The 22,424-nt window shown below is 40.1% G+C and overlaps 1 pseudogene; it reads left to right on the top strand.

The window, feature by feature from the left end:
* The first annotated feature begins 607 nt into the window (after nt 1-607).
* LOC121516979 overlaps nt 608-22,424 on the top strand; it is a 125,742-nt pseudogene continuing 103,925 nt past the window's right edge.

Genomic DNA, 22,424 nt, shown 5'->3' with positions numbered 1-22,424 from the left:
GGCTTAAGCCCCATAAGTCACTCCACTGGTCCGCCTATGGAGGGCCCCCATGCTTTGGGCAACAAAATTCCTCTGCCCACCACTGCACTAGCACCCATAAAACACAAAACATCGACTAAAGATGCAGGGGAAGACGTAGACATTAAGTGGACATCAGTGGAGACGACTTTAAAAAGTCCTTGCAAAGAAGCTGAATTCTTTAGGAATGAAAGTACTTTCCAGACTTAGGTTCTTTTGTTTTAAACGAATGTAATTTGCCTGAACTTTATTTTACACCACATTTTTATTCTGAGAAATTCGCCAAATGTTGCAAAAGTTTTAGACATGGGTGAACTGTCTAAAAGTAATTATTCTCACAGGCATGATTCAAACAGTAGCTCTATGCTCGTGAATTTGTCTGCAGACTGTTTTTATAAATTCAGGTAAATTGTTATTTAACACAAGCAGGGCTTTTTATGCATATAGACACAGAAAAATCCTGCTGTAACTCCACTGTAGACTCTGCTCAACCTCCTCCTATCCGCCTTGGCACAATAACCCAAATGCAAGCCTTTATGAAGCGCTGATGGAAGGAGAGCGCGCTGTATAATACACAGCCGTGCACACTACTACATTTCCAGCTAATCAGAAGCGCGCAGTTGCAGAAAGGAGAGCGGTTGCCAAGGCAGCCACCAATCTCCCCTCCCCCTTTCCCTCCGTTCCTCTTTCCCGTTTATTATCGGCAGAGGTCGCATGGCAGAGGGAAGTCCAACCACTTCTGTACTGGAACCAATGCAAGAATATGCACCTCCATAACAAAGCCTGTATGGAGTCCTGAGAGCAGAGGGGAAACACAGGCTGCATATTTATGGGCTGCTGGTCAAAAGACTTTTAAAGAAGAGGATCTAAGTTGGAGGTTTGCTGTTATTTTTTTCCGGGAACAACGGGATAGTTTTGCCAACACGTGTGTCTCCGTGAAATGTGTTCTCCGCGTTCTGAGTGAGTAAGTGAGTGTTTGGCATCCCGAGAGGAGGACTGCGCATCACCAGAGTTGGTACCGAAGTTCGGAAGCGAACGGATGTGAGGGAAGAGAGTACCGAGTCAACTCCACCACTTGTTTTTTTTTTACTCACTTTTGCTTCGGCGTGTTTTGTGTTTGCTGAGACAATAGTGAGTCAAAGACGCTGAAAGTGATTTCATGCCTTCAGTCTCGCACAAGCTGAGATGGACGTGAGATTTTATCCTGCGCCCCCGGCTAATGTGGGTTCATGCTCCCTACCGACTGACCCAAGTTGTCTGAGCTCGTTGGACTATTACCACTCTAACAAGGTAAATAAAAAACTGCTCGTGCACTGACGTTCTTTATGTCTCACCTGTCTCAAGATGAGCGTGCAACCTTTACGCAATGCTTTGGATGCGTTTATCCACGCGCGCGCAAAACACACAGCTGCACTCTCAAAAAGAAAAAAAAAATGTCAAGTGTCAGCAAGTAAAGTGACCTGAGCTGCGTTTAATTTAGTCTGGAACCGGACGCTGAATTTGTAGTTACTCTTCGTTTTAACTGTAACCTGCAATCATTCTATTCTGCTGTTGAAAGAAAATGTGTAGTCCAACTTTTCCCCCTTCTTTAACCAACGTACTTATTATGTTATTTCCCCGGTGAGCTCGTGCAGTTGTGTTTTTGCACAAAGCTGGCATTAAGTGTCCCACCCGATGTGGAATACCAGGGGCTGTATAGAATCCATACTGCCCCACTCTGCTCTCTGCTCTAACATTATCTTCCCTCTCAATGATTTCTCATAGCCTACATGCTTTTCCGCTGGGAGTTCAGCGATTAAATGGATATGTGCCAGTAATGTACTGTTAATTACTTTGTAAGGAGAAACCACAGAGTCTGCATGGTACAACTCTTTTTTTCTCCCTCTCTCTCAGTTTTGACACCCCGCAGCTTTTTGGCTTGTGACCTGATCTGACTCCATTGCAAGTGCGCAGGTGGCATTTAAAACAATATTAATAAATTGTTGGTTTGACATTTTCCTAGAAATGAAATGAATTAGCATCCCTGCCAAAAACAAGCAGTGTTCAGTAATCCTGTTATGAGAACCCTAGGGATGTGGAAGCACAAATCTTTGGATACAAAGACCATGACAGTTAGCAGCACCACAAAGGTCAGATAAGCACACAGAAAAAGTACTAAAAAGTGCCAAAAATCACTAAATATTATGATAAACTTAATTTAACAGACGTTAATCTGCCCCTTCTATCACTTCAGCTATCTGTAAACACAGAATCAGCCCATGTTGTGTTCACTTACCGTGGCTGTGACGTTATAAATCAACAGGCTCTGGATGTTGACCTGCTGTAGATGAAGTTGTTCTAAGATAAGCAAGTTCTCTTTCTCGCTCTATCAGATAAATTAAGCTTTCAGATTTGACAATGAGTGGAATAATGCTAGTGGGAAGTTTGTCTTTCGCTGTGTGGGCAATGGAAAATCTCAAACACAGCGGAACACTCCACTGATAAAACTGAAAACATCAGCTCCCAGTGTGAGAAATAAAATGATGCAAGAAGAGGTCTTTGCTTAGGCTGAAGCCTGTTTGAGTGGGAAAGGCAGCAGACGCGATTTATTTGGATCACAGATGGAATAAGGTTTATATAAAACATTTAATGGCGAGGCCGGTTTACACCTGTGACACACAAATGGGCTCATATAACCGTCTCCTCCGCACAGGCTATCTTTTTTGTAGGTCAGACGAATTAGGATCATCCTCCAACGCGGATAATCCCAAGAATATGCTGATATCCACACAGCGCATGAATCCTGAAAACAAAGCCAGCCGATATTAAAAGATATAAAGTACTTTTGTAAGTGACACCAAGTGCTGTCAAGCAACAAAATGTGTGGCATCCCTCAAAATTGCAAGTGCTTATTTGAATTATTAAACCTCCTTTTTCCTTTGCATCCTAGGCTTTATCCACAAGTGGAGGTTTAATTTGCTATCAATACACCTTCAGTGGCTATGCAAATGAGAGCATGCAGGGATCATTGGATGTCCTGTTAACATGGTGCACCATGCAGGTCAAGTTCCTCTCCTTAAATGCATGCCACGCTGGCTGTGGCATTAGTGGCGACTGATTTGTCATGTAGGTGCTGTATCTTTGCATCATATCTGCCTGCTAATAATTGTAACTGACAACTCAGTTAGCTGCAATTCGTCCCAGCAGTGTGGAGGCAAAAGGCTAATCATAGCATTAAGGTCAATTGTTTTCATGAGCCTATTTTGCATATTTTAGTCTGTCTGGGGAAATTTTTTTGGAGTGTTTGTGCTCTAGCTGGGATGATTTTACTGGATAAGAATTAAGATAAAGTGAGTCCAAAGAAGCTCTTGGTTTGACTTGTGCTGCACTGAGAAGTCGCAGTAATTTCTTCTTCCTTCCTTTAAACCAAATCATAGCCTGAGTAAACATCTCCTCTTTTATCACAGCTAAGTTTACAGTGTTAATCTCAGTTACTAACAAGCTTAATTGGATATAATGAGTGAGTGCAAGTGTTTTAGCTTTACACTCTGTTTATTTGCAAACCTGTCTTGTGTGCAGCCAACTCACTAAGGATGCTGTGTGTGGACACAAGCCTTGTTAGAGTAATTAGCAACTTTATGTGACTTCTTGCAGGGAACACGTGCTGCTTTCTTGCTCTGAGTCTTTGTTACAGTGCTCATTTAGAGCAGCTTGTTTCCTTCAGTGTTCATGCATGCAAAATAATATATATTTTTATTTTTTTACCTTATGATATACGCAGGTTAATGTGACCTCTGCAGAGTGCTTTCTGTGATCTGAATGTATCTTGCATGGAGATGGTGTGAATCTTTCCCTAGGATTTGTGCACAATATTTGTCCCAGGCTGCATCTTGAATAGCTCAATCACTCTGCCAGCGAAATCCCTTCATGCTAAGAGTGAATTTACTGCAAGTTCAGAGCAGTGAAGCAGGAAAAAGATGAAGAATGCAAAGAAAGAGATGCATAAAATGAGCAGAGAAGGTACTTGAAGTACAGACTCAGATAAATCAGGGAGATCCATAAATAACCCTGAAGATGTCTCCTTCAATACTTTCAATACTCACTTTATTTTGCTGTGAGAGTGCGGCTCTTTTATTACTATGGTGCTCTCCTGCAGCCAAGGAGAAATTACACTGAACAATACTGTTAGAACAGCTTTTTTCTCTGATGGTAATATTAAACTGTGATATGTTTTAATGCTGTCTGCTGCAGGCTGCAGAGTGCACGTGTTACTCATCTATACAGGCCAAATACTGTGTGAGTTTCACTTTATTTTGTGGGAAGCAATGAAAGTATAGATGCATCTTGTCTTATACCACATGTTCAGCTGTAATTGCACTGTGGCTACTTGTTTTTCAGGCCCTTTCAGTTTGCTCTATGAAATGGGAACACAGTGTCTGCTCCTTTATTTGAATACCTTAATCAAACAGAGCCGACTGCTGCTGAGCTGAGCTGCTGCCTACAGTACAGCACTTAGCATGGAGTAGAGAGAGAGCAGGCCCTGTGTTTATACATCCAGGCCCCACCCAGCTCATATATCCTCCCAACAACTGATATCTGCTCAGATAGGGCATGACTGAAGAGCAGGCTTTGTTAGCTGGTGGTCTCCTCTGCCTCAGATAAGCTTGGGGAATGATGCACTCCATTTGAATGGCTTATCTCAGTTTTATTTCATATTACAGAGCAGCCCTGTGTATGCTGTGCAAAGGTTTGATTACATTGCATTAACATATTCGCCAGTTTCAATCAAGTGAAACAAGCTTTTGAAGCAGCGCACAGATATTTACGTTAGTATTGGCTGCATGTTTCAGGGTTATTTTTAATAGCTTGAGAACTTAACCACCACTGATAAATTAAGCAGTGTCTAAAGCAGGCTGTAGTATATTTTCACCTCGAGTGGTGTTGTTGCTATTAGCTAATGACAAACTCTGTGGTATGTGACAGAGAGGCAGAAAGGGAGAATCAAGGGATGAGTGAGAGTCAAATGGGTTGAAGTAATCAGCAGCCCAGTATGGGGACAGTGTGTTGCTGCATGTGTGTATGTGTGGGGGTTTGTGTGTGCGCGCATGCTAACTCGGGGCCATTCAAGCGTTTTGCTGACTACGGAATCACAATCACAATTGCTTTCATAGCCCTGTGCAGAGGAAGGCCATGCATACCACAGTAAGGACCGGTGACACACAGCGAGCAGGAGCAAAAACAGCCTCTAAATCATATTCTCCCTGCCCCGACACACCCAGGAGATTTTTAATGGGGATTCCAAGCATTTGAAATCATTTCAATAAAACAGGAATTGGGTCTGGCATTGGCTGAGTCACAGAGGCTGCATATGGCATGAGCACTTCCTGCCTTATAATTTTTTGTATTACTTAGAAGGCTGTGTAAAAATGGCCTTTCCAAACCAACCACAAGGTGTCTATATATGTTGATTCTATTTCTTCAGGTATTTCTTTTTAATTATTTCTAAGAGACAGAAATAGAAAAAGGAAGTGAGACCTGTGATGAATAGCTTTTGAAGCATTTATTAAAGACCTCTGTCTCTCCTTTTGGCCTTTAAATGCAGTGTTTGTGCTTGATGTAGGATATGAAAAAGACATTATGAATGTGTGTGGTAATTGTGGTGGCAGGGGGGTTATACCCATGTGCTAATTATTGGCCCAGGCAGTGCTGCTAAGCTACTTGCTCGTTGGTGGGCACCAGTGCGTCCCCCTCAGCGTCTGTTAGCGTAATTAAGACCAGCCGCCCCACTGTAGTGTGCTTACATTAGTCAGCCTGGGCCTTCCCATGGGGCAGTGCAACGGCATTCTCATTCCTGCTGCAGAAGAAGAAGAAAGAAAAAGAAACAGCGCAAACACCTGCTGCAGAGTGCACCCCTGGGTGTTTAGGTAAATGTTGATTATGTTTGTTAATGGCTGCAAACACTCATAGACAATGACAGCGAGTTAGAATACATGCAAATATCTATTTATCTACCTATCCACCTATCTATCCATCTATCTTGATTAAACATGCCTATGTTGTACCCTTTTCCTGTTTTTCTTGCTGTTTAAGCTCACTTGCACTGAAAGGATTATTGTAACCCTGAGCTGTTTTAGCATAATCTTATGTTATTTAACAACAGAAAACAAAGGAAAGCCCTCCCAGATGATGATTTTCTAGAGCTACTATATCCAATATGGCACAGATATTGTACATTTAAACTTATATGCAACTCAGCTTATGTGGCAATGCTTAGAGTAAACAAATGTAGACAAATAGGAAGGAGTATAAATTTCTCTACAGGGTATACATTATACTCTCCAAAATATCAAGTAGATTATATGATTTTTTTGAGGTAATAATCTGAATTTTTTCTGTTTTATGTTGAGTAAATGCAATAATCTTTGAAAAAAGGTTGAAAAAGTCAGATTTTAAGTAGCCATGCTCTTATCTATCATTTTTAAGGGTATTGTTTTGTCATTTTCTGAAATTTTATACACTAACATAAAATCATTACACAAAGTAAGAAAATTTGTGTTTAGTTTTAACAATCCTTCTTGGTAAAAAATCTTATACCAGATGCCACATTTGTAAGGTACATGCCTTTGTGAGATGAGCAGCAGAGCTGAGTATGTGGGTTGCGCCCATGAAAAATTTGCCAAATCTTCTCTGCCAATACCAAACAGCTTATTTTGCTGTTGACTGTTGTTTTTACCTTCTGGTGCCTGATTGTTATCATTAAATGTAACCTCTATGCAGAGGGATATCAAGGTGAGATTTTGCAACCAGTGGCATCCCATATTTCCACAGTCTGGAACCAAACTTTGTCCTTCAAGATGACAACACTCGCCCCCACAAAGCAGGGTTTATCAGAGACTAACTCAAGAATTTGGGAGTGGAGAGGATGGAATGGCCTGCCAACAGTCCTGAACTCAACCCCATTGAACACTTGTGGGATCAGAATGACCAATACAAATACTTACGACAAATGCTGGTTGAACAAAAGGATGCCATTCCACAGCAGTGTGTGATCAGGCTGGTTATCAGCATGAGGAAGAGGTGCCAGACTGTTGTGGCTGTGTATGGTTCTTCTACTGAGGCTCATGTTTGTTAAATGAATACATTGTTTAATGGTCTTGTTTCTTCAGACTTCAATCATCCAACCCACCAAACAAGCATTATGGTAGAATAAGCTGTTTGGCATTGGCAGAGAAGATTTTTGCAATTTTTCCATGGTTGCAACCCACATACTCAGCTCTGCTGCTCATTCCACTAATGCTTGTTCCTTACAAAGGTGGCGCCATTTAAAAGGGAAATAAACAGGCTTTCCACTGGTATAAGATTTATTGCCAATAAGAATTGTTAAAAGAAAGAAATAATCTACCAAACACAAATTTCCCTACTTTTTTTGTGCGAGATTTATAAAATAATCATAACATGCAGTACACATATGGAGTTTTACAGTATATATAATGATGTATCAAGGTACAAATGTACTGTATGCATGTCAGTACAGTACATATGCACTGTATGTATGTATGTATGCATGCATGTATGCATGGAAGAGGCTGGAAGCTGGACAAACATTCCCAGTTGTCTCAGCTTCCTGAGGTATGTCTTGTGCAAACACCACAGGCCATGGTATAAGCTCCATTCCTGGGATATAAGGCTCTTTCCCTCCCTTGTTTTCACTGAATATCCTTTACAAATATTATCAGCCTGGTGTCAGTGCCATGTTTGCTCTGCAGCCTGATGGGACAGTACCCGATGGAAAGATCAACTAATGATACAAGACTGAATTATCTTCCAAAAAGGAAAAGTCTGAATATTTTCCATCAGACTGTGCTTCATCAGAAAACTGTTTAGCTTCATTAATAGGTCTTTGACTCTTAACCTAAGCACTGGCGTCTTGATTATTTCACTCACATGCATCGATTTATACTGTGAGAGGTTTCCACTTGAGGATGACAGGGTTGATAAATCCATAAGATCCTGATTTTTTTCCTTCTTTCCTCTTTCCCCAGCTGTGTCTGCTTCCCCCTGTCCCCTATCTGTCAGGAGCATGTGTTTATTATGTGTGACATATTTAGCAGGCAGATATAATTGCCCGTGCAAGGCTGTAATTGTCTGCGACCAAATCAGTCAGCAGAGACTGTGGGAGCTCACGGAGCCGCTGAGGTAATCAAACTGTGGCTCGTTCTTCCTCTTTTTGAGAGCTAATGATGAGCTCAATGATCGCTTACAACGGGCAGACAGGAAGTGTGACACAAAGTACAGTAGTGATACAGTGGTTTGACTCCAATTGTATTAAGACATGGAAAGAGCCTGGGAAAATGAAAGGTGCTGCAGAGTTATGGACAGATAAAAGAATAGAGATGGACTTCATTAAAGAAAAAAGGAGGTAGAGAGGTTAGACAAGATTTATGGATTGACATCAGGGAGAGCAAGTTTGAAATAAAGGAAGGCCCACTCTCTGAGCAAGAATTATTTAGTCTCAAGATGGCAACAAGGCATGCCAATGAGGGATGCTGCAAAGAGAAACAAGGGAAAGAAGGAAGACTTTTCAAAAGTATCATTTTTATATTTTACTGTTGCTCCTTACTTTTAACTAACCCTCAACAAACTCTCAGCGGCTCTGCAGGCCTGTTAACACACAGAAAAGGGAGACTTGAGCAGATCTTTTTATAGAATTGTTAATAACACAGTAGACAGTAGTGAAAACCATAGCCTAAAGCGGCACTTACTGGCACAACCCACTGTGAACCAAGCAAGTATATGAGTATGTGTGCACTAAAGTGTGTATGTGCATGCTTTTGTGTGTGCTGCTGGCACATTAAATGAGGTATTTAGATGTTATATGTAAGTTGAAGTAGCCTTAAATGAGCACCATTATAGGTCGATTATTGCCTTAATTTTTCTTACAGGTAAGAAGGTAAAGGTTTTGTAGTATTAGTAACTGAATGTATGCTAAGTTAGAATGTAAAGGTACTCAGTTTGGCAGTGTCGCACATAAGGCAATAAAATGTAACTTCTATTTCCTATTAAGATAGTTGTTTTAAAGTTGATCTGATGGTACATGTCCACCCCATGATCTGAGAGTACCTGGGTCACCTGTTTCCACTTAATAAACTTTGGCATTGTGCTGTGCCATGAAGGTTCTCTTGCTAGAAGTGCATACAGCTTTACTATACTGGCTCACACACCAGCCTTCAGCTAAAAAGAAGCCAGTTAGCCTGCCTCAGCACTGTCTCATATGTTGAAATATCTGAGGTTAAAAGGTTATAGAGGACTGAACAAGAAACCATCTCCGTATTTGTGCAAAAATCTCCTCTTTAACATGTGTCTATTTGTGATTTCATTTGGTGTATAGTTGTAACTTGTTAGGCACGCTGAAATGAAAATCGAGTCATGATGTAGCTGTAACATGACGACCACACATCCAGTTAAAAGCGGCTGCAGAGGAGGAAGAAACAGCACTAGGTGTATTTTTCTCAAGCACAGCTGCACTCTGAGATTTTAAAATGGGCATCCAAGCACACCAACATAAAGTTCTATTATTTTCATCCAAAATATTTGCCAGATGGTAAATTATATTTGCAAATTTTTATTTAAAATGTTTTAATGTGTTTAACCTCTTACACATTGTGGAGTGGAGTTCCTAGAAAGAAGTGTTTTTCTCGCTTGGACTAATTGAAAAAACTGCTGAAGGCTCCAGACAGTTACATCATGTCTGATGTTTAAATAAAGCTCCCGAGTTTGTGGCGGTTCTGGTGCACCTTCTGGACAAAGCAATATGTCTTACCTTTTTGCAGATCTTGTCCTGTATTTTTATATGTAGTATGTGATGAAAACATTAACTGCAATCAAAAGTATCATTTAAATGAAAAATCTGTTTATTTAGCATGCTGTTAATCAACTCATCTGACAGCTGCCCCACAGTAGTGTATACAAGAATTAAAATTGACTCTGTAGATGTAAGTCTTGTGGCAAAAGGTTTGTTTGCTTTTGCAGGTCATAAGGAGGCATCAGTATTAAGTGCAGTCTCTTTAGAAACGAGTGAACAAGTCCTCACAGGACATTAAATATATATTGAAAAGTCTAAAAAACAAAAGTTATTATATTCTCATTTATGTAACTGCTGTTGAGTTAGGAAAAATTCAACGGGTACAGTTCTGCTGCTCACTCAGTGAATGCAGGCTTGTCATAAGCAGGAGCAAATGTTTGCGGCAGCAGGGCAGGGAAAGGGAGTGAAACTGAGAGATGGTCATGTTTTATTAAGCCTGATAATGCAGCCTAATCTGGGGCTCAGGTTACACAGTGCTTTGTGGGTAATTAGAGATCATGTCGTATGCCTGGCCTGCTGAAAAATTGCACTCCGCCCTAATCCCCTCCTATCCGCCTTTTACCCGCCACCTCCCTTCTTCCCTCGCTTCAATCTTTCCCACATCCAAAAAAAAGAAAAAAAAATCCATGCCTCCAAATGAGCTGGCTTCCTGTCAGGGAAATGCACAAGTAAACAAACATGGCAGCCATATTTCAGGTAGCTAGTCATCAGAAAGTTTCTACCTCGTTGTAAGACACTTGGAAATGTGCTTATGTGCTCAGAATTCAATAAGAGGAAGTCGACAGCGGAGCACTTTGTGGTTTGCTTTGTGGAACTTGTTAGATGAATGACTAATGCCTCCTGGCAAGTGCCCCAGGTTTACTATTACCAAAACAATGGCACTCGATCCAGAGCACCGCAGCCTTGGTGTTCACACAGACAGGAGCTCAGGCTGCTGTTTTTCTTTTGAACCCTAAATGCTGACTGCCCATTCATGCAACATCCCCCGAAAACACACAGACACAGACAAAGGAAATTCTCAACTGACACTAAAAAAACAGTGTCTTTCATCACTCATCGTACCCAATTTTTTTCCATTGTTAAAACCGAGAAACATGACTTTTTTAATCTTATTTTTATACAGCAGAAGCCATCTTTGCATCAACACATTTATATAACCTGGCCTTACTGGGATTAAGAGAGCAACTCTACTTAATTGTCTGCATATCAGGTGGAAATAATGATGCAATCTGACCTGGTTTAAGAGCAAAAACATCAGATGTCTGCCACAAAATGTGCAGGTGCAAAGACTGGATGAAAAGGAGGTTTAAACTGCAACATGCATGCAGTGTTTCCCCTTCAGTTTTGATCAGGCCTGGTGGTTTAAGCAAAAATCCCCTCAGCATAAAAGAAAGACATGAAAGCAATAAAAGACCAACCATGTAGAGACAGTATGCATTTATCTCCTCTGTATCTTAGTGACAACTCATAAAAGCTCATCCTACAGCATGCACAGCATGAATCACCAGAAGAAAGTCTATTGGCAAACTGTTTTAACTCTTATCATTATGAGTCCATATGATAACAGCATTGTCATAGACACCAGCTGCAAATAATAAACAGTCGGTAATGTGTGGTTACCCACAATCACACTGCGGCATTGAACTCATTAACCTCATCAGCCTCTTCAGAGCAGCAAGAGGAAGTCTTCTGAATGATCATTTACTCAGACACAAAGCACATAAAGGCAGAAGATTCCATAGGGATAGCGGTTCACACTGATGCTGTGTAGGACATAAGCATTCAAACAGCTTACATACCATCAGGCTCTGCATTTGCATAAAATGTATCAAAATGCAGAGCTGTGCAGTGTTCAAAGTGGTGATTATTGGCAGAACTACAAGGCTTTTTAAGGGTTGAGGTGGCTAATTGCGAACAGTGGCTCTTCATTGCAATCAGCATGTAGATGAGTTTTGTTTTGTATGAGTAGGTTAGAAATAAAGGGCAAAAAGATAAGTACAAAGGAGATAAAGAAGACCCCAGTGTAGACCTCAGTTTGTGGTCTGGAGAATTTTGACATCTACTTTATGTGACTGGTTGAAATAATTGTCAATCAGGTGTGTCAGTAAGTTAATATTGTACACAACATAATAAACCTGAATATGTTCTTAGGCTATCTAGAGATGTGGAACTTGTGTTTTAGACCTAGCTGTCACAAGTTGAATTGTGCCTTATTCTGACACAGGTTGTAGAAGGTTACTGGTTATGATCCTGAAAATTAATATTCCTCTACAAATTCCCAGCAGTAATCTGTGTATTGCAAATTTTGTACACAGAAAATTTAGAAAGCCTGAAATGCCAGTTTTAGATGCCTGCAAACCTTTTTTCATAGTCATGGCTCATTTGCAGCAGAAGCACTGAATGGACCAACACTAACACTAGCAAATGTCAGAACCAAACCAGAACTGAGTGAGATTCTCAAATGCTTCTTTGTGCAGTCTGATGAGCATATTTTGGATATTTAAATGAAACCGTTAACTAAGAGAAATTCTCTCAGGCAGCTATGCGGACCTTAAGGCCATCAAGATCACTGCTGGTGGATGTTAAAACACCTCTGTCAGTCAGCACTTCACAGTTTTTCTGTTTGTGAGCAACCTTAATATGAATCACTTCATTAGACAGTCACTTGCATTAATGTTAAGCAGACTTTACATTAATATTAAGGCTATAGTAAGCCAACTATTTTGTTACTTTCTCATCTTTCTCTTTTATTTCAGTCAAGACCACTTCGTCAAGAAACACACACAACATTTGTGGTTATAAATATTTCTTTAATGGCAATTATTATTAGCACTTATTGCTGTTATTTCTGCTTTGGGGTGTGGCTGTTCTCATATCCCCCTTCCTTGACCAGCCTATGTGGAACACATCAAGCAGGAACAGCACACATTCCAGATCTTCCTATGCCGTTAAGGAAAGCCTGAGGCAGGGAGAGATGCGGCAAAAACCCCAAGGCAGAGCAGGCATCAGTGACAACTGAATGACATTGAAGCAGAATGAAGGAGAAGCTGGGGTGGAGGAGGGTTGCAAAAGCAACTTGCAGAGTGAGCGAGCAGCAGAGCGTAGCCAGGCAGGAGCTGTTTACATAAGGCAGTCTGAGTGTGATTAGCCATAGCGTAATTAGAACAAATCAGCTGGTTGTCAGCTGATGAGGACTTGCCTGAAATCAGCTGATCTCAATTATACACCAGCGCTTGACCCCATGGCCTGCCTGAACTAACGCTATACGTTCGATTTCTCCCAAAGCCTATCTGTCGACCAATATGCATACCAGACTAACGTAAAGGCCAGCACATTTTTTGGATTCAAATTAGTGCCAAACAACTCCCCACTACGTTCTGGTGCTGACTATAGTGAAGTTTGTGATGTTTAATTGTCCAATGGTCAAAGGTGTGGTGCAGGGAATATGCAGGTTCATGGATTATACCCACTTCTAAATCCCCTCTGTCACTGATCATTCAGAAGTAGACTGCTTTTAGTCCTAGGATGGATAAGGCATGATCTTCCTCACTCTGTATCTAATGGGCTAGTACTCATTTTTGCCTTCATACCTTGGATGCTAAGACAATCTAAAGTCAAGCAGCAGAAGTTGATAGTCAATGTTCAAATTAAAAAAAAAAACTTTTAATTTTAATAGCTATGCCAGAGCAGACTATAACACCAGATTGTCCTTTGCTGGATGGGTCACTAAAATGTCAGGCCTAAATTAAGAGTGGTGTGAATCTCTCCTCCTCAAGACGATTCGATACGAATCTCGATTCACAGACTACGATCCGATCCACTTGCGATTCATTAAAATAGAGAACGATTCGGTCAGATTCGGTTCAGTCCGGTCCGATTCGATCCGGTAGAATCTGATTATAGAATCAAAATAACTTTTCTAGCATTCTGAAATGATGTTCAAGAAAGTTTTCATCACACTCAGGTGTCTTACTTTGACATTAAAATTGGGAGATAAATATTAAAATGAGCTTTTACTGGTACATGTTGATCCTTCTGTACTTGTAACTTCCTTAGCATTATTAATCCCAATAACAGTACAAAAGTCACAAGGAGATTTGAATAGACAGAGCTCTGTGTGTTTGCTAGTACAGGAGAACAAGGGGTTAAAATAATATTGAAAAAAGTCAAACTAAAACAGCTTTCTATACATTTTTCCCTTTCATAATTCCTCCTAATATGAGTATTCAGTTTACATGTCGCAAAAACAATGTTATTTCTTTTCCCTGTGTGTCTTGATTGTTTTCATTCTTGAATTAATTCACTGGAGAACAGCTGATCTCCAGCTCAGTGAGCTCCTCTCTGTTTAATATCATATCAGTGGGCTCAGATGTATCAATTATGTCACTAAGTCAATCACTTCCAACAACACGCTACAGTTGTAAACCCCGTGAATAAAGGGGCTGTTGTTACGGTGATAACTGAACACTTCTCTGAGTTTTAACTCAAAGTGTTTATGTTCGGGTCTGTTTGTGCTATATTTAGCGTTAGCATCTTAGCTAAATTTTAGTTGTGCCATGTCAACAGGTGAGATTTAGGAGCTGCTGTTGTTCTTAATTACTTTTCTCCAAAGCGTACAGACGGGCAGACATTTCGAAAGTTATCCTTCCTTCATATAAAGTCCACATGACTTTTTCCAGAGGTGCAGAACTGAAAGAAATTTAGGTGACAACCAGTGAAACACATCCAGCTACCTAGCGAGCACCTATGGTGAACGGAACTCTCGTTTAAAGGTAAAAGGTCACCGCGGGTCGCGCGAGATTACAGACGTTGTGCCAGAGCATGGTGTAATGGGCTATGAAAACTAACAGGAGAGCCTCATGAACCAATCTCTAACTTTAAAACCAGTCCAAAGACCGGTTAACCGATTCATATCGGATTATCTTTACACCACTAGCAGGCACCGCTACACTACTGCTAATCGCGCCTTCAAGCATTCTATAGGCCAAATAGACTTCATTTTTGCAACTCTGTGTCTTTCATATTCCTGTTATTATTTGTTTTTACCTTTTTTGGGGTTGTTTTTTTGCATTGTTCCACATATATCTTATTCACTGACAAATTAAATACACAAAATATAGTATTTAGTTACTGCAGTACTTCCCATTGTTGGGCTGAGGCACTCTAGTGGGCACTGGGGTTACTGTAGGCCATACATTTCACAATATGTATATCTAACTTTATTAAATTTAAATTAAGTTTTAAATGAAAATAAAAATACTTGATGACATGTTAAAATGCTCTTTGTAAAGTGCAAGAAGTAACAGACCACAGCCAGAAGATTTCTTCACTGTTACCTTTTCATCATTTATTTTGTCTGAGGTCCAGAATGAGTGTCATGGTTTGACTGGTACTGGATTAACTGGTGGCATTCTAGTAAACATTCAAGTACACTGCATTATTCTTTAGGAAAGGTTTTACGGAGACACAGCATATATTTTAAGAGATTGATATGGGAAAGGAAAATATAAGTGACTTGACTTTAGATGCCTGATAAATGCTGATGGCTCGTTAATTGCTGACTGTATCAACACCTTTTTGTGGCTTTGATATCTCTAGAAATAAGGCATTGGCTTTGAAATCTTCAGTTTATAAAATTAGAATAAGAAGATTTTGGTGATCCCCAGAAGATTTCAGTTGTCAAATTGGTTACTGTACTAAGTGATGTCAGACTTTTCTGTTGTTTTTTTGTCTTCCATTGTGTAAACAATTTGCAAACTTTAACCACAGAGACTACATTTGGGAGTTATCCAAGCTGTGATTACCTACCCATTGAGTTTTTATGTAATTTTTCAGGATAACACACACACAGGCAGGGTCATACACACTTGCTCACTTTTACACCTCTGAATTACCCACCATCCAACCACCACACACACTTCCCCTACAGCTGGCAGGCATTTCATTTCCTCTCCTATGACAACATCACAATATAATGGGACATGGTGTCACGTGACAAAGAGCAAGTACACGGGGCGATCAAATCGCTCTCTCTGCCTGTCTCTCTCTCTAGCTTGAAGGGCAGAACGGTCAGTCGTTACATAAACTAGAGTTGGTTCAATTACAGAAAAATGTGCTTTGTGTCCTTGTCAGACGCAGAGTGATGAAGCAGATGAAATAGAAGTTAGTTATGTGCGTTCCGTCAGGATTTTGATAGAATACCTATTTTTATGCTCTTGCTCTGTGCGTATTGTAGTGATAAATCATTCAGCTTTGACTGATAGACTGAAAATGCACTAGTAAAAGGTTTGTTTTTTTGGGAAAATACCCCTGAATTGTATGCTGAAATGACAACACAGAGCTTCAAAATAAAGATTTCCCAATCTTGTCTTGTGTGAAAGTGGAATATTCATCTAAAAAGAAGCACCTAATAACTTTACCTTACAAAAAAACATCCTGAGTGAAATCCAAACAGTGTCATAAAGAAAGAGATGATTGCTCTCTTTCTCTGTCTCTGCAGAAATCTGAACCAGTACTCACTTTTAACCTCCCCCATCTAGTTTGGTGACCGTTGACTGATCACAGACCAGCAGACTTTCACTAACAACCCTGTTTTCTGTAAAGTTTCTTTCTAAAACCATCAAAAGCAGCATTATTTCTGCTATCACCAACACCTCCTCACAGCCAGTGCTTCATTAAAACATTTCTCTCTTTGTGTTGACCTAGTTTTTTTTCATTATACAGTGCTGTTTCCGGCTGTTACCTCTTTGTCTATTTAGTGTTGTTGTGATTGACCCTTTACTCCAGGTATTCTGTGTGTTCAAGCACAGTGTCATGGCACAGTTTTTCAGATGAGCCTGTAATTAAGTCGTCTCGGAGCCTTGAGCTGGGACCAATTTGCCACTAATTGTCCCGAGTTTTAATTTCTAATGGAATAAGGGCCAGAGGGAATGCCGCCTAATGAGATGCAGTTACTGTGTGTATGTGTGTATGCTTCTGTGTGTGTGTGTGTGTGTGTGTGCTCTCTTATCTGTTTACTGTAACTGTTATTGCCCGTGTGAATAGAGAAACAAGAGTGAGTAAAGCAAGATGTTCCATTTTGATTCTGTAACTGAGTTTCTGTTTATTCTACAAAGCTCTCAGGATGTTTCTGTCTTTCCTGACAGTATATATCTGCTCTTTCAAGTGTAAATGTACTTTTAAATGACTATAATTGATTGTGCATTGACAGTGGAGTGAGAATAAGCCTTTTAGCGATACCTACTCCCTGAATGTGCCCTCTTGTAATAACGGTGTGACAGTGGAGACCCGTCCAAAAAGTGAGAAGTGATTTTGCCCTCAGCACTCGAGTTATTGCTCAGAAAGCGTGGCTGCAGACTGGAACCAGAGAGGTTGTTTACATAGCCTTGGGAGTGTTTGTGTCACAATTTAGATTCCAGCCATTTCAACATCCAAATAAATCAGTTTAGACTCCTGAGCACAAGTAAACCTTCAGAAGAAGAAACAGTCCAGCTGTGTTTAAAATGTGTAAGTTAGTCTTATCTTTCAAGCTGGAGTGATTTAGTTTTCAGTTATTAAGGCAAAGGAAGCAGGAGCCAAAGTTCATTTAACATACGTGGGATGGAAATATTGACTATGAATGATCTTTATCTTTACAGTTAAATTGTATTGCAGACATTACATTTAAGCACAGGTGGAAAGTAACTAAGATTCATATTGACTATGAATGATCTTTATCTTTACAGTTAAATTGTATTGCAGACATTACATTTAAGCACAGGTGGAAAGTAACTAAGATTTACTCAAATAACTATAACTGAGTAGCTTTTCTTGAGTTCTTTAACTTTTTGGAGTATATTTTGAAATCAGTACTTTTAGCTTTACGTAAAGTCCTCATAAAATGATTAAAAAATAAAAACATCTGTAATTTAGGCAGGCAGCTGTGTTATGAAAAAACAGGCCAAATTTTAGTCACGAGAAACATCTCTAAGTTTATAAAATTAAGCTTCAAAATTATGAAAAGTGAGACAGTACTATCTATAAGACGATCTGAATAAAAGTCTTCAATGATAATTACAATTGAAGGCTTTTATTGCGACAGACTTGGTAAGAATAGAAAGTATCTATCAGTAAATACCAGAGCATGTGAGCGGAGTGGAGCGATGAGATTTCCCACTCCTTGCTCACAGAGCTGTTCCTTGCGCCCCCTCGTCCGCTCAGAGGGGATTCACGCCGCTCCGCTCATTATCACTCCACCTTACACTCAAATTTCTACCCGCTCCACTCCAATCACTCACCGCTCACTCAACGACAACACGGAAGCGTATTACCATTACCATCTTCTCGGTTTCAGACACTGGGAAATACTGATGTTTTTAAAAAATGACGATGGTGTTAATATTAGTATATCAACACTGTACAGGCATCTCAAGTCTCTCGGATTATTCCAGCAGAAAGCCCAGTCTGACGTGCTGGATGTCGCTGTCTCTCTGCAGGAGCAGTGAAACCAACACGGGATGCTTCACGGATACAAATTCTTGCAGATGCATTCTGGGTGACACATGCTTCAGACGCATGGTGTAAGCGGGACCAGAGTGAAATTGGAGCGGGATGGAGCGCAAGATAAGGTGCCGGTCCAGCCTTTTTGAAAAAAAACCGCTCCGCGCTCTGGCCAAAATCCTTCCGCTCACGCTCCCTGCTCGCTCACGCACCGCTCACATGCTCTGGTAAATACTTTACTAAACTTTAACATTGCAGTGCTAACAGACAGGAGGGGTGGAACTGTTGCTGCTTTGAGAGAGACAAAGCCACAGCCTGCTTCTTTTAATCATCCAGGACTAAAGACAATTGAAATATTGATTAAAACACACCTTCAGCAGGTCCTTGCTTTCCCTGGTTCAGTTGAAAAATAGACAAGCACTCCAGCCATTAGCCTGCCACCTGGCCTTACCGTAACAATGGCAAATCTCAAATCTCTCTGTAATAAAACTTTTAATGACCTTTAGGCCACAGTGGCTGATAGACAAAAGTGGTGAAAACAGTCTAGATAAAAAATTCAGTCACACATAGATTTCTGTGTTTTCACATGTTTACAGCAATCTTATTTTTATATATCTAGTGTGTTTAGACACGAACTTTGGATTCCACTTTACAGGGACTTTAAGTAAGTTTTTACCAGTGAAACTATACTTTTAACTAAGTACAACAATAGTGTAATTTTTCTAATTCTTTTAACTACACAGCAGCCCACACAGGGGGTCCACAGGGTCTTCAAAAGTATTAAAAGTCAATAATTCAATTCAGTGTGAAGAGTGTCTTTAAAAGGTCTTAAATTAAAAAGTATTAAATCCAATGTCAGATTTTCTGTATATACTATGACATCCACATCACATCCCAAAACAGCAAAACTGGAGTGCTGTTTTTAATCTGAGACGCATTTTCACCATGTGTGAAGTTATCCAATGAGTTCGAATCCCCACCTGTGACTAGGTGATCCTAAAAGATATATGCATATTCTAGCATTGCCTTGCTACAAGATTGACTCTTTACTTTGTTTTTTCCAGAGGAGACACCTGGCCACAGATGTGCAAGGGTTACTTCAGCTCCGTCATATTGTGAAATATTTAAGACTTTCAAAAGAGTAGTTGAATTATACGTAGTGTGAACTAATACAGACCCTTTTAAAATGTTGAATGTAACTCTAGATGAGTTTAATCAAAACTCTACATTTTGGTATGTATTTTGCTGTATTATAGAGGTGGTTGGTTGGAGATTTTTTCTCGTTTTTTGCCGATAAGAAAAGATCATATTTTACTGTGCCCCTCTTTAGTAGCTACTTGATACTTAAAGTAAAGTCTGGATTGAATACTATTTACTTTTTCTTAATTTTAACCAAAGTAACTTTACTTTTCTGGAGTTGTGTACTTTTCCACCTCTACATTTAAATGATTGTCAGCTTGTTAGGTAACTAACAAAAGTACAAACAATAATAGTCAGTAATAAGTTAGAATTAGATATGACTACATGATCCTTCAAACACTTTGGGGACTTCGTTGTAATGTTTCCACCTTATCTTCTGTTTGAGTGGAGTTTGCTTTTGCATCTGACTCACGGCCCTTCCTCTTATTGTTTCAATATGTCAGAGCATTGTTTGAATGAGGTCACCCATTACCGATCTGGCCCCAGGCCAGCTTGACTTCAGCTGATTTAATTGAATCTACGACATGAGTCAAATTCAAACAAGCAGAGAGTGCTTTGCCATGACAGCCTCATTACTCCACATTAAGAACTCATTTCACAATGCATTGTGACTTTGGGCTTGACAAATGGTGAAAAGGGATGAAATCAAATAAGTGAGTATATTTGTCTGAGAATACTCCAGTACTGTACACATGTAATAGAAGAGCCAATAAATAGTCGGTGTGCTGTTTTGTATAAGTTAATGTGAATGCCTGCTGGGTCAGAGTGTTCCCATGTTTGTTGTCTGCAGTAATAGAGTGACATTCAATGCCATTTTCCTTCTTAAATGGAATTTTTGTCAAAGCGTTATGAATTTAACCTGCCTTGTCACTCACGCTCAGAGACAGTGCTGAGAGAGGAAAAAAATATGCGAATGAAACCTTTCACTGCATATTTTTACTGCTGGCTGCGAGCAGAGCAAATAATGACGCCTTTATCACGTCGACGGCACAACAAACAAAGAGGGCTTTGTTGTGACATACCACAAGATGTGATATCAGGCACTATAATGACTTACATTATAGCACATACATAATATTCCCAGCAGCCCTGCAGTGTGTCTCAGCATTTCATCAGCTCAAAAATCCTCTAAATTTCTCAATTAAGCATGCATTTTTTCAGAGACACATGCAGCTCAGGCGGGAAAAGTACGGTAGGCTGGACGTGCCAGGGCCTCCTTCCACAATAAGGAAGGAAATGTTGAGACTGTGAGGCTCTGTGGAGTGGAGATATGGCAGTGTTTGCTCAGGGCTAGGTATCGGGCACAAAAACAAACATGGCCGCCCTTAATGAGCCTGTTTGCCTGCCAAAGGTAAAGACAGCTGTTGTCTCTCGCCACAATGGAGCAGGCCTCAGTGCAGCGGAGCACTCTGCGTCCCCATAGTAACGCTCACCTTGTGTGTACTCAAGAGGGAACTTATTAAGTCCCTCTTTACAATAAATAGTGAGCAAAATGTAAATTGTAATGCCATGCGGCACTTTCATGAGGTCTGACTGTGAAATGAAAAGGTTTATTAAATCTTGTCTTTAGAGCAGTAAAAGTGAAAACGCTTGTGGGAGTGTGAAACGGCTCATGGCAAGAACACACATCTGACTTACTCATAACATCAGCGAGTGAGAGTTGAGAAACTGGGGCCTTTTCTAGGTTTGTTAACTAGAACATGTGTCAAAGGAGAGGCCGTACTCTGCCTTCCAGCATCTGTCTTTTTAGACTGCAGGAAATCATTTAAAATTTGTTAAAGGGGCTTAAGAAAAGGACACTAATGCACAGTGAGGTGAGCTGAAGCCTGGAAAAGCACTTTTCACATGTATTCAGAAAATTAGAACATCCTAACTGTACCTGCCCAACTGAATCAGTGCTCTGCTAATGCTAATTTTAGAGTTAAGAAAATGAGTGAGATGACTGCACAGGGGTTTTGTAGCGAGGACAGCAGCCAGTAAGAAACTGTGAACATTAAAGGTCTCAGCGTCCCAGCATGAGGGTGGCTTCTGTTAAACCCCCCCGCAGCCCCCAACCCTTTCCTGGCATTGTTTACAGAACATTTTGAATAGATGACATTTTTTCCATCATTGTACTGGCGTCTGACAAAAGGACTGACTGTATCACAGATAAATCTAAGAGTGTTATAATGAATACATGAGTATGCCGTGTAAGGCCTTTTAATTAGATAAGCCCTGAGTTAACTTCAGTTTGAATTGAAACAAAAGATGAATGTTGGAGAATGTTATTTTTTCTAAATTGAAAAAAATATTCATCTCTGATGTCTCTGTTCAACAAGAGTTTTATGAGACTGGGTGTTTCGCATCATTAAAAGATTGCTTTTACTTTTTTATTGGTTTTAAATGGATCAAATTGACTTTCTACTTACACGGCTCTCAGAGATTATTCAGACCCCCTTCACTTTTTGTATCTTTCTTATTTTGCAGCCTGATGCTACAGTCAAAAATATCATTCTTATTCTCATTAATCTACACTAAGCACCCCATCATGACAAAGTAAAAACAGAATTTTTAAATTTTTTTGCAAATTTATTAAAAATAAAAAACTGAAATTTCCCATTTACATAGGTATTCAGACCCTTTGCCAAACACTTGAAATTTTTGCTGTGGTTAATAACATTAACTGGACATGGTTTTGAAAGACACACATCTTTCTATAGAAGGCCTCACATCTGACAATGCATATCAGAGTAAATGTGAGGTCAAAGGAACTGCCTGCAGAGCTCAGATAGAGGATTGTTGCACGGCACTGATCTGGGGAGGGCTACAAAAAATCTGCTGCACTGAAACTTCCCAAGAATACACTTTTTCTCAAATGAAAGAAGTCTGGCACAACCAGGACTCTTCC

This window comes from Cheilinus undulatus, linkage group 11, assembly GCF_018320785.1.
Source record: "Cheilinus undulatus linkage group 11, ASM1832078v1, whole genome shotgun sequence".
Classification (NCBI taxonomy): domain Eukaryota; kingdom Metazoa; phylum Chordata; class Actinopteri; order Labriformes; family Labridae; genus Cheilinus; species Cheilinus undulatus.
The sequence above is the reverse complement of the archived record's forward strand: the minus strand, read 5'-3'. Positions and strand labels throughout refer to the sequence as shown.